The sequence below is a fragment of the Bos indicus x Bos taurus genome, chromosome 9 (genome assembly GCF_003369695.1).
Source record: "Bos indicus x Bos taurus breed Angus x Brahman F1 hybrid chromosome 9, Bos_hybrid_MaternalHap_v2.0, whole genome shotgun sequence".
Lineage (NCBI taxonomy): Eukaryota > Metazoa > Chordata > Mammalia > Artiodactyla > Bovidae > Bos > Bos indicus x Bos taurus.
In genome coordinates, this window is record NC_040084.1 from 892,638 (window position 1) to 903,145 (window position 10,508).

The 10,508-nt window shown below is 36.9% G+C and overlaps 1 pseudogene across 1 annotated transcript; it reads right to left on the bottom strand.

Annotated features, from left to right (window-relative positions):
* Window positions 1–2,713: 2,713 nt before the first annotated feature.
* Window positions 2,714–4,884, bottom strand: LOC113898050 (annotated as a pseudogene). The gene has a single exon (XR_003512505.1). The product of XR_003512505.1 is annotated as a ras-related protein Rab-18 pseudogene (transcript).
* Between the last annotated feature and the right edge of the window lie 5,624 nt (window positions 4,885–10,508).

A 10,508-nucleotide genomic window follows, 5' to 3' on the forward strand; every position in this document is an offset into this window, starting at 1 on the left:
AGAAATATCAATAACCTTAGATATGCAGATGACACCACCCTTATGGCAGAAAGAGAAGAATTAAAGAGCCTCTTCATTAGGGTGAAAGAAGAGAGTGAAAAAGTTGGCTTAAAACTCAACATTCAGAAAACTAAGATCATGGCATCTGGTCCCATCACTTCATGGCAAATAGATGGAGAAACAGTGGCTGACTTTACTTTTTTTTTGGCTCCAAAATCACTGCAGCTGTTGCCTCCAACCATGAAATTAAAATACACTTTCTCCTTGGACGAAACACTATGACCAATCTGGACAGCATATTATAAAACAGAGATAATACTTTGCCATCAAAGGTCTATCTAGTCAAAGCTATGGTTTTTCCAGTAGTTATGTATGGATGTGAGAATTGGACTATAAAGAGAGCTGAAGAATTGATGCTTTTGAACTGTGGTGTTGGAGAAGACTCTTGAGAGTCCCTTGGATTGCAAGGAGATCCAACAAGTCCATCCTAAAGGAAATCAGTCCAGAGTATTCCTTGGAAAGACAGATGTTGAAGCTGAAACTCCAGTACTTTGGCCATCTGATGCAAAGAACTGATTTATTGGAAAAGACCTTGATGCTGGGAAAGATTGAAGGTGGTATGAGAAGGAGAGGACAGAGGATGAGATAGTTGGATGGCATCATCGAGTTGATGGACATGATTTCTGTCAGTTGGTGATGGACAGGGAAGCCTGGTGTGCTGCAGCCCTTGGGGTTGCAAAGAGTCAGAGACAACTGAGCAACTGAACTGAACTGAACAATTCCTTTAGGAAACCTCTAACTATGAAGGTGTATCATAATATGTAAAACAGACTACTTAAGGGATATTTTATTACAAAGGGTGCCACTCAAATCTCCAATAAATAGGTTCATACAAATACTTTTCAGGGATATCCCATCTGCCAAAAGCAAGGCTGTCACACTGTGCTTGGTTTTGCTCTGAAGTTCCTTGAAGACACTCCATAAGCCTCCTAGAGGTGCAAAAAGGCAGATCTTTCATCCACCAGCTGCTCCAGCCTAAGCCAGTTTGCTTTCATTTTGAATCATTCATTTGCTCACTCAGTCAACCAACATTTACCAACTTTTCTATGACAGACACTGCCTCTCACTGTGGTGAAATTGTATTGAATATATAACCTGAATGGGGAGGCAGGAATTAAGAAGTTAAATCTAAAATTACAAATAATGTTAAGTGTAAGAAAGATGATCACAGATATTTTGGAAGAGGACAACAGATGCTCCTTTTAAGATGAATGACAAAAGGGAATTTTTGGTATAATTAATGAGCAATTAAACAAAAACCTAAAAAATAACTAATGGGCCTAGGTGAAGAGTGGGGAGCATTTCAAAAAGTTAACAACATATATAAAGACCAGGATATGAGCAGAACCTGACATATCCCAGAACTCCACAGCAGCCATTTTTGCCTTAAGTTGGGTGAAGGGAAAGAGTTTGAAGAACCAAGCAGAGGCTAGATCCTGCAAGAATGTCTGTAATTTTATGTCAAAGTATATCCAACATTTGACTTCAACATGATTAGTGTGACTTTTTTCCTCATCAGTTGAGCAAGGTGATACTCTGTAGAAAAGTCCTACTATCCATTATAACACAGTGTTCATCTTTCTTTCTTCAACAAATTCCTTCAGCTATTAATGTCACAACCCTCCCCAGCTTTTAAAGCAATGGCATCCTAGTATATATGGGAAAAAATTCAACTTTTAAAAAAAGTCCAGAGCCCAAAGGGCTGGGCACCCTCTGGCTCTTGCTTCCCACTGTGCTTCTGCTTCAGCCATCCTGGAGGTGCCATGTCAAGTCCCCTTAGCCCGCCAACCAGAGAGTTTCCCAGGGCAGTTCCCTGGGAGTCCAGGCTCACTGCACTCTGCCAATTTCCTAGCACAAGAGTGCAAATTATTTTTGCCTTGGTCTTAGGATTTTACACAGGCTCTTTCTTCCCCTGGGCAGACATAGCCTGAAAGAGCAGTGTTAATGCTCCTGGGACAACCTTCAAACAATGGTAGTTGGAAACGAGTGGAAAAATGCTTCTTCCTTTCACCCTTTAGCTGCCCATTTCTTGGAGACTTTCTGTAATTCTCAGGAGGTCCCAGTAGAACTGAGCCTTTGTCACCCAGAGCAGAGGTGCAATGACTTTCTCTTCCTTTGACTGTGCCTTGATCTGTCTCCTGGTCCCCTGTCCTTCACTAGCTCCTTGTCATCACCTCTAAGAAGTTGCTTACACCTACGCTTGTGATACAACCTCTGCTTTTGGGGGGAACCCATACTGTGGTCCTGACCTTTGCAAGCATTCTGTGTTTATTTTTCAGTGAAGCCCATTGTGTTCTGCCTGGAACTCTCCTCTTTGGATATCTTTACAAGGCTGGTGCCATGTCGTTATTAAATTGCAGCTGAAATGTTACATTCTGAGAGGGGTCTTTAATCTCATGTTACACCCATACTGCTCATCTCTATTCATTACATTATTCTTTTTTTTTTTTTTTTTAGGGAAAGCAGGCTAGATTTATTAAAAAAACTATAAAAGGTTACAATATAAATCAAACAAAATTAGTTGTTAAAAGTTAAGTGACTCGTATGTATCCAAATTCTGACCAAATAAAGACAATCCAATGCATAGGAAGAATATTCTATGGCTCAAGGAGCAAACAGCAATAAATAGAAATGTCAATACAGAAACCACATATACAAATCTACAGTTTTAATGTAACAACAAATCATAAGTACATGTGTTAGCTATCTTTCTCTAACATTAAAGTAGTAGTATATGTTTCATTTTCTGTAAAAACATATGTAATGCATAAAACCTTTAATCCCATGTAATATAGTCTAAGAAGTGTGAATCATGCAGTATGTTAAGGTTTTCTTATGTGAAGATATACATTTCAGTCTATTATCACAAGCATTGTAAAGGTGACCCACAAAAATGTTTATCGTTTGCAACTGTATATAGAGAACAAACCGCCAAGAAATTAGTATTTCTTATTAATCTTACTGAGTGGTATTAAAGTGGCCTGCCTGAAAGGGCAAATCACTTATCTGCAAGCTTAAAATAGCAGAGATCAATGTATATTAAATAATACATGAGTGAAAAAAATATACAATGTACAATAGCAGGAGGTTACAAAACTGAATACTGTGTAAAAGATTTATTAGTCTGTACAAGTTTGTGCCAAGATTTTCACTGCAACAGTATTTTTCCATACACATCGAAATCTGGAAGCAATATGCCTTTTTCAAATTATAGTTTAGTGTTTTTTCCCCCAACCCTCAAAACACAGAAATATGTTTTTGAATATCAACTAGTCATTTATGGAAGTCATAAGATACAGATATTCATTAACATTACACAAGCTATAATTGAAGTACCGGAACAAACACCACCAACATTTGTGGGAAAATGTGTTGGTTTTAAAGGTGATAAGTGCTACATGAGTTACACAAACATACTACTCCTGTCCTTCTGAAACCAAAATGGGGGAATCTTATTGCGATTCTGTCAAATACCACACAACCCAAAACGCTGCACAGAGGCTCCTGAAGCCATGTACACATCACAGAATTAAAACTCCAGCTAAGCAATGAGCTGCTCCTCAAGTCAAGGAAGACCAAACTCCTTTAACATATTAATGCTACTTCTGAAGTATCGTCAGAACAAACGGGGATTTAATTATAAATTGGCCTCGACCACATCCTGCAAAGAGGATTTTGCTTAGTACTAAAGAGAATCCGTCAGCGAACATCCTAGGAAAGCTGTGGAATCATGCTCTTTGTTATTCCTGAAGGGAAATCTGCCAGGTTTGATGACATCTGTTTATCTCCCAGTGGTCCTGGGAGTTCTACGATACCAATTAATTCAGTAATTGATAAGTATTTAAGCGAAAAAGAGACCAAAACTAGACCTTGTATCAACATATACTAGAGAGGTGGATTTTTAAAAAATCACATGATGAATGTAAATCATAAAATCAAATGTACTTATAAAGGTACACCTATTTTATGTTACATAAAAAACTGCAGATTGCAAACTGTGCATGCTTACGTTTTACCTGGAAAAGTCAATGAGTGGGCTTTCTCACAAATATTTACTGCCATGATACAAAACAAATATGTGCAAACTGCAAGGTCCCTAAAATAGCAGTTAAGAGAGTTTATATACAGAAAGATGACATTATCTGATCAAATATGCAAGAGATGGCGTTTCCCAGAGTTTATAACACTGAACAGTAACCACCACATGCTCCGCCTCCTTGGCCTTCTTCCCTGTGTGTCAGCTTGACTCCTTTATTCTGGTTCTCACTTTCCCACAGTCCAGGGGTCTGAATGATCTTTTCAACAAGTTCCTCAAAAGCACACTGTACATCATCACAGGTTTTTGCACTTTCCTCTATAAATAACATGGAATGCTTTCGTGCAAATTTCAGGCCTTCATTTCTATCAACTTCACGATTTTCCTTATCAATTTTGTTTCCAACTAGCATGTTTACTATGTCATTTCTCGTGCGGTATGTTTCCAACTCATTTAACCAATTATCCAGTTTAACAAAGGTGTCTCTTCTTGTGACATCATAAACTAATATAACACCCTGTGCACCTCTATAGTAGCTGGGAGTTAATGTTCTGAACCTTTCTTGACCAGCAGTATCCCATATTGCAAGTTTTGCCTTATTTCCATCCACTGAAATTGTTTTCACCTTAAAATCAACACCTATTGTTGCTGCAAGTTCTGGATCAAAAGTATCATCTGTGAACCTCAAGAGCAGGCTGGACTTGCCCACACCGCTCTCGCTGATGATGAGGATCCTCAGGGTGGTCAGCACGTCCTCGTACATCCTGACCCTGCTCCGCACCGCGAGCAGCCGCTACATTATTCTTAATATGCTTATTACAAGTGACCAGTTTTTAAATGCTTCTGTTTATTTTCTTATTAACTTAGTTGATTACTTACTTTCTACCACCTAGCATGCAAGTTCCAGGTGAGCAGAAGCCTACTACACTATGAAGTTGTGCTCCCAGAGCTTAGAAAAATGGCTGTCATGTAGTGGTTACCCAATAAATGGGTGTTGAAGGACTTTAAAAATGAAATTCTGTTCATTTTAAAGGTGAAACAAAATATACAAGGTAATACTGCTCTAAGAACACATATAGCTAAAACTCTTATATGTTTCCACTGCTTAATATATACATATTTATAGTGATTACCTTGTGAGAGAGGAGCACATGTGCATTTCGGGTGCAGGGAATGCTGATTACTTTGATCTGCGCTATGAATACTTGAGTATGTACACTGATACATATGTGAAAATTCATTGAGATGTATGTGCTTTACTGTAAATTATCTTTAAATATAGACTTTAAAAGTTTTGACCTGGTTTGGTCATTGGTGAAAAAAATATAAATGAGTTCCACATTATTAAGACTATAAAGGCTTATTTTGTCTCAATATATTTTCAGATAGTCCATCAAATACTAATTTTTGAAATATCAGTAATCAAAGAATACTTTGGGTACATTTTTACATTTGTTTTCAAAATTACTTTCTTAACACAGCAAAAGATCAATCTTTGCCAATTAAATTCCTGCAGAGAAAAAGTCTTCATTCCATGAGAACGCTTTTAAAAATAGGACTTTTGATAGTGGAGTTTGCATATTAATTTAAATTACTTTGTCAGCTGTTGTGAAAATGCTATATCTTAAAGTCCTTAGCGTTGGTCATATGAGGAACTTCTCTATTGGTTATGTAGAGCACTTCTATTTTTAATAAATTTGTATTTGCCTGTTCTTTCTATGTAGGTCTCAAATTATTACTCGTGTTCAGTTGCAAAGTTGTGTCCAACTCTTTGCAACCTCATGAACTGTAGCATGCCAGGCTCCTCTGTCCTCCACTATCTCCGGAAGTTTGCTCAAATTTATGTCCATTGAGTAGGTGATGCTATCTATCTTATTCTCTTCCACCCTCTTCTTTTACCTTCAATCTTTCTCAGCATCAGTGTCTTTTCCAATGAGTTGGCTCTTCTCAAGTGTCCAAAGTATTGGAGCTTCAACTTCAGTACCAGCCCTTCCAATGAATATTCATGGCTGATTTCCTTTGGGATTAACTGGTTTGATCTCCTTGCAGCCCAAGGGACTCTCAAGAGTCTTCTCCATCACCATAGTTCAAAAGCATCAATTCTTCAGCACTCAACTTTCTTTATGCTACAACTCTCACATCCATACATGACTACTGGAAAAACCATAGCTTTGACTATATGGACCTTTGTTGGTAAAGTGATGTCTCTGCTTTTTAATATGCTGTCAAGTTTGTAATAGCTTTCCTTCCAAGGAACATGTCTTTGAATTTCATGGCTGCAGTCATCATCCACAGTAACTTTGGAGCCCAAGAAATTAAAATCTGTCACTGTTTTCACTTTTCCCTTTCTATTTGCATGAAGTGATGTGACTGGATACCATAATCTTAGTTTTTTGAATGTTGAGTTTCAAGCCAACTTTTTCACTCTCCCCTTTCACCCACATCAAGAGGCTCTTTAGTTCCTCTTCACTTTCTGTCATTAATGTGGTATCATTTGCATATCTGAGGTTGCTAATATTTCTCCCAGCAATCTTGATTCCAGCTTGTGCTTCATCCAGCCTTGTATTTTAATGATGTACTCTGCACATATGTTAAATAAGCAGGGTGACAATATACAGCCTTGTCATACTTCTTTCAATTTTGAACCAATCAGTTGTTCCAGGTGCAGTTCTAAGTGTTGTTTCTTGACCCACATATAGGTTTCTCAGGAGACAGGTAAGATGGTATGGTATTTCCATCTCTAAGAATTGTCCACAGTTTGTTATGATCCACACAATCAAAGGCTTTAGCATAGTCATTGAAGCAGAAGTAGATGTTTTCCTGGAACTCTCTTGCTTTCTCCTTGTGCAGTCAATGTTGGCAATTTGATCTCTGGTTTCTTTGCCTCTTCAAAACCTAGTTGGTATATCTGGAAGTTCTTGGTTATGTACTGTTGAAGCCTATCTTGCAGGATTTTGAGTATAATATTACTAGCAGGTGAAATGAGCTCAATAGTTTACCAGTTTGAACATCCTTTGGTGTTGCCATTCTTTGGGACTGGAATGAAAACTGACCTTTTCCAGTCCTGTGGCCACTGCTATGTTTTCCAAATTTACTGTCATATCATGTGCAGCACTTTAACATAATCATCTTTTGGTATTTGAAATAGCTCAGCTGGAATTCCATCACCTCCATAGCTTTGCTCAGTGATGCTTCCTAAGGCCAGTTGACTTCCCACTCCAGGATGTCTGTCTCTAGGTGAGTGATCACACCATGTGATAATTCACATCAAGACCCTTTTTTGGTAGAGTTCTTCTTTGTATTCTTGCTATGTCTTCTTTATCTCTTCTGCTTCTGTTAAGCCTTTCCATTTCTGTCCTTTATCATGTCTATCCTTGTATGAAATATTCTCTTGATCTTTCCAGTTTTCTGGAAGAGTTCTTTAGTCGTTCCCATTCTAGTGTTTTTGTCTCTTTGCATTGTTCATTTAAGAAGGTCTTCTTATCTCTCATTGCTGTTCTTTGGAACTCTGCATTCAGTTGGGCATATCTTTCACTTCCTCCCTTGCCTTTTGCTTCTCTTCTTTCCTCAACTATTTGCAAAGCCTCCTCAGAAAGCCATCTTGCTTTAGACCTGGAGTTGACTGACTTAGACCATGAGCTCCTTATTGCAAAATTCAGGCTTAACTTGAAGATAGTAGAGAAAACCACTAAGCCATTCAGGTATGACCTAAATAAATACCTTATGATTATATAGTGGAGCTGATGCATAGAGCAAATGAATTAGATCTGGTAGACTGAGTGCCTGAAGAACTATAGACAGAAGTTCATAACATTGTACAGGAGACAGTGAACAAAATCATACTAAATTACTTGGCTAGATTAACACAAATTTAAGTTTAGTGTCAAAATGTAAATCTGATATTCTTCAGTATCTTAATGACAAATTATATACTTTATAAAGAGCAATTAAGGCTTTTTGTGGTATAGTGGTGATGCACATAGGCCATAAGACACTGAAAACCTAGGTGTAATTCAGTAACAACAGAGCAAACCTCATCTTCTGGCCAAATAGGCTGCTTCTTTTCTGATGTGGGTTGAAAGGCTAGATGTTCTCCAATCCAACAATAGCTGTCAACTGTTTTATAGCTGCTCCATGAAAATCTACATTCAGTGTTTCATTCTTTGGGGTGAAGAACTAAACATTTCCTTCATACTTTAAGAACAGTTCAATGCCACCTTCTCAGTGATATCCATAGCCAGAATCATTTGTATTTTATTGTCACACTCATGATATTCACTTATGCATTCAAACATTCAGTAGATATTTATGAAGTCCTGACATGTGTCAGATACAGAGTGGCCTTGAGAATGTAAAGACACATAAGACACGACTATACCTTAGTTTAGATTAGCAGTTCCTAAAATTAGTTTTTCATCAGTAGTTCTTCAAATTAGTTTTAGTAAAGTAGTTTGTCAAAAATGGTTAATTCTCCATAGACTCCACCATGGAACCTTTGGAGGCAGAACTTGTTGGTGTGGAAATTGGAGGTATGCATTCACAAGTTCCTAGATGCTTATGATATCAGCTCTGGCGACCCAGTCTGTACCCTTTCACAATATTCCTATTTCTATTTCCAGAAATATTTCTATTTTTATTGCATAAACCTAACCCATTTTGGAAGTTAAAAAAGAAGATTTTGAACAAGTCTCTCCAACTTTTAAAAATGAAAGTATTGGTTATGGTTGTACTCTTTGGGGGTAATATTCTTCTAATGTGAATATTATATGTGTGCATGCTAAGTCACTTTAGTCACGTCTGACTCTTTGCAACCCAGTGGACTGCAGCCCGCCAAGCTCCTCTGTCCATGGAATTCTCCAAGAAAGAAGACTAGAATGGGTAGCCATTCATTCTCCAGGGGATCTTCCCAGCCCATGATTGAACTTGGGTCTCCTGCTTTCCAGGCAGATTCTTCACCATTTGAGCCACAAGGAGGTAAAATTTGTATATAGTTAATATCAAATATTTGTCCAACAATAAATGAAGATTGACAGTCTTTTCAAAGTGAGCCTTCTTCAAACAAAACATTATTATATGGCATAGCTTCAAGACTTAGAAAGAAACTTAAAATTTTGCATCTGAGATTCTTTGTTTCTATAGTAAAAAAGAAAAAGATGTTCAATTCTTCTTGTCATGCCTTGATTTAAATGTCTAAATAATCTACACATTTTTTATTGAATAAAAGAAGCATAGCTCTTTATCTACTGGCATGGGTCACACAAGGGTCATCTTATACTTGTTTTATTTAAGAGTATTGAATTTTATTTTGAGTATATTTACAGGATTAAAACTCGATATATTTTAAGTTTGTATTTTAAGATATTTTGTCTAAAAAAACCGGACATATTCCCGAGTTTGAATGTTAGATAGTATGAAACCAAGTCACAATTGGAAATATCATAGTCTCTATAGACAAAACAAAAAGAGAGAAATGCATATATATGTTGGGCTAAAAAAATGATATTACTTTAGGTTAATGTATTAAATATTTGGAAGATTCCAGAAATAAGTCCTGTCAGGGAAACTGTAACATAACACACTGTAAAAATGATGAACTCCTTAGGCATTTAATAACAAAGTAATAAGAAGATGATGAGGAGTTAAAGAAGTTAGCTTCTGCTATGATTTTTTCTTTAGTCTATTATCTTTATTGATGGCTTATAAGACTTCAATCTATCAATAAATAATGACCTTTTATTCTAAATGCTACCTTAACTGTGCCTGTCACACATTGTGGGAGATTACTATAATTATGAAAGGTCAAAAGTACCCACAGAAGTGTTAAGTCAAATGCTATAAAATTGTGCTGACATTTTACAAAAGTGAAAAATGTGCAATACTAGTTTCAAAATGTTAATATTACCAAGTAAGGAAAATATGCCTGGGAAAATTAACTCTGAGTATAGAAGTGGCCACTTCTATATGGTCAAACTGAAATCAGATTGATTATATTCTTTGTAATTGAAGATGGAGAAAATCTATACAGTCAGTAAAAAACATCAATTCTTTGGTGCTCATTTCTTTGTAGTTCAACTCTCAATCCATACATGACCACTGGAAAAACCATAGCCATGACTAGGTGGACCTTTGTTGGCAAAGTAATGTCTCTGCTATCTAATATGCTGTCTAGGTGATTATAACTTTCCTTCCAAGGAGTAAGCGTCTTTTAATTTTATGGTTGCAATTATCATCTGAAGTGATTTTGGAGCCCAGAAAAATAAAGTCAGCCATTGTTTCCACTGTTTCCTCATCTATTTGCATGAAGTGATGGGATCAGATGCCATGATCTTAGTTTTTTGAATTTTGAGCTTTAAGGAAACATTTTCACTTTCCTCTTTCACTCTCATCAAGAGGCTCTTTAGTTTTTCTCCAC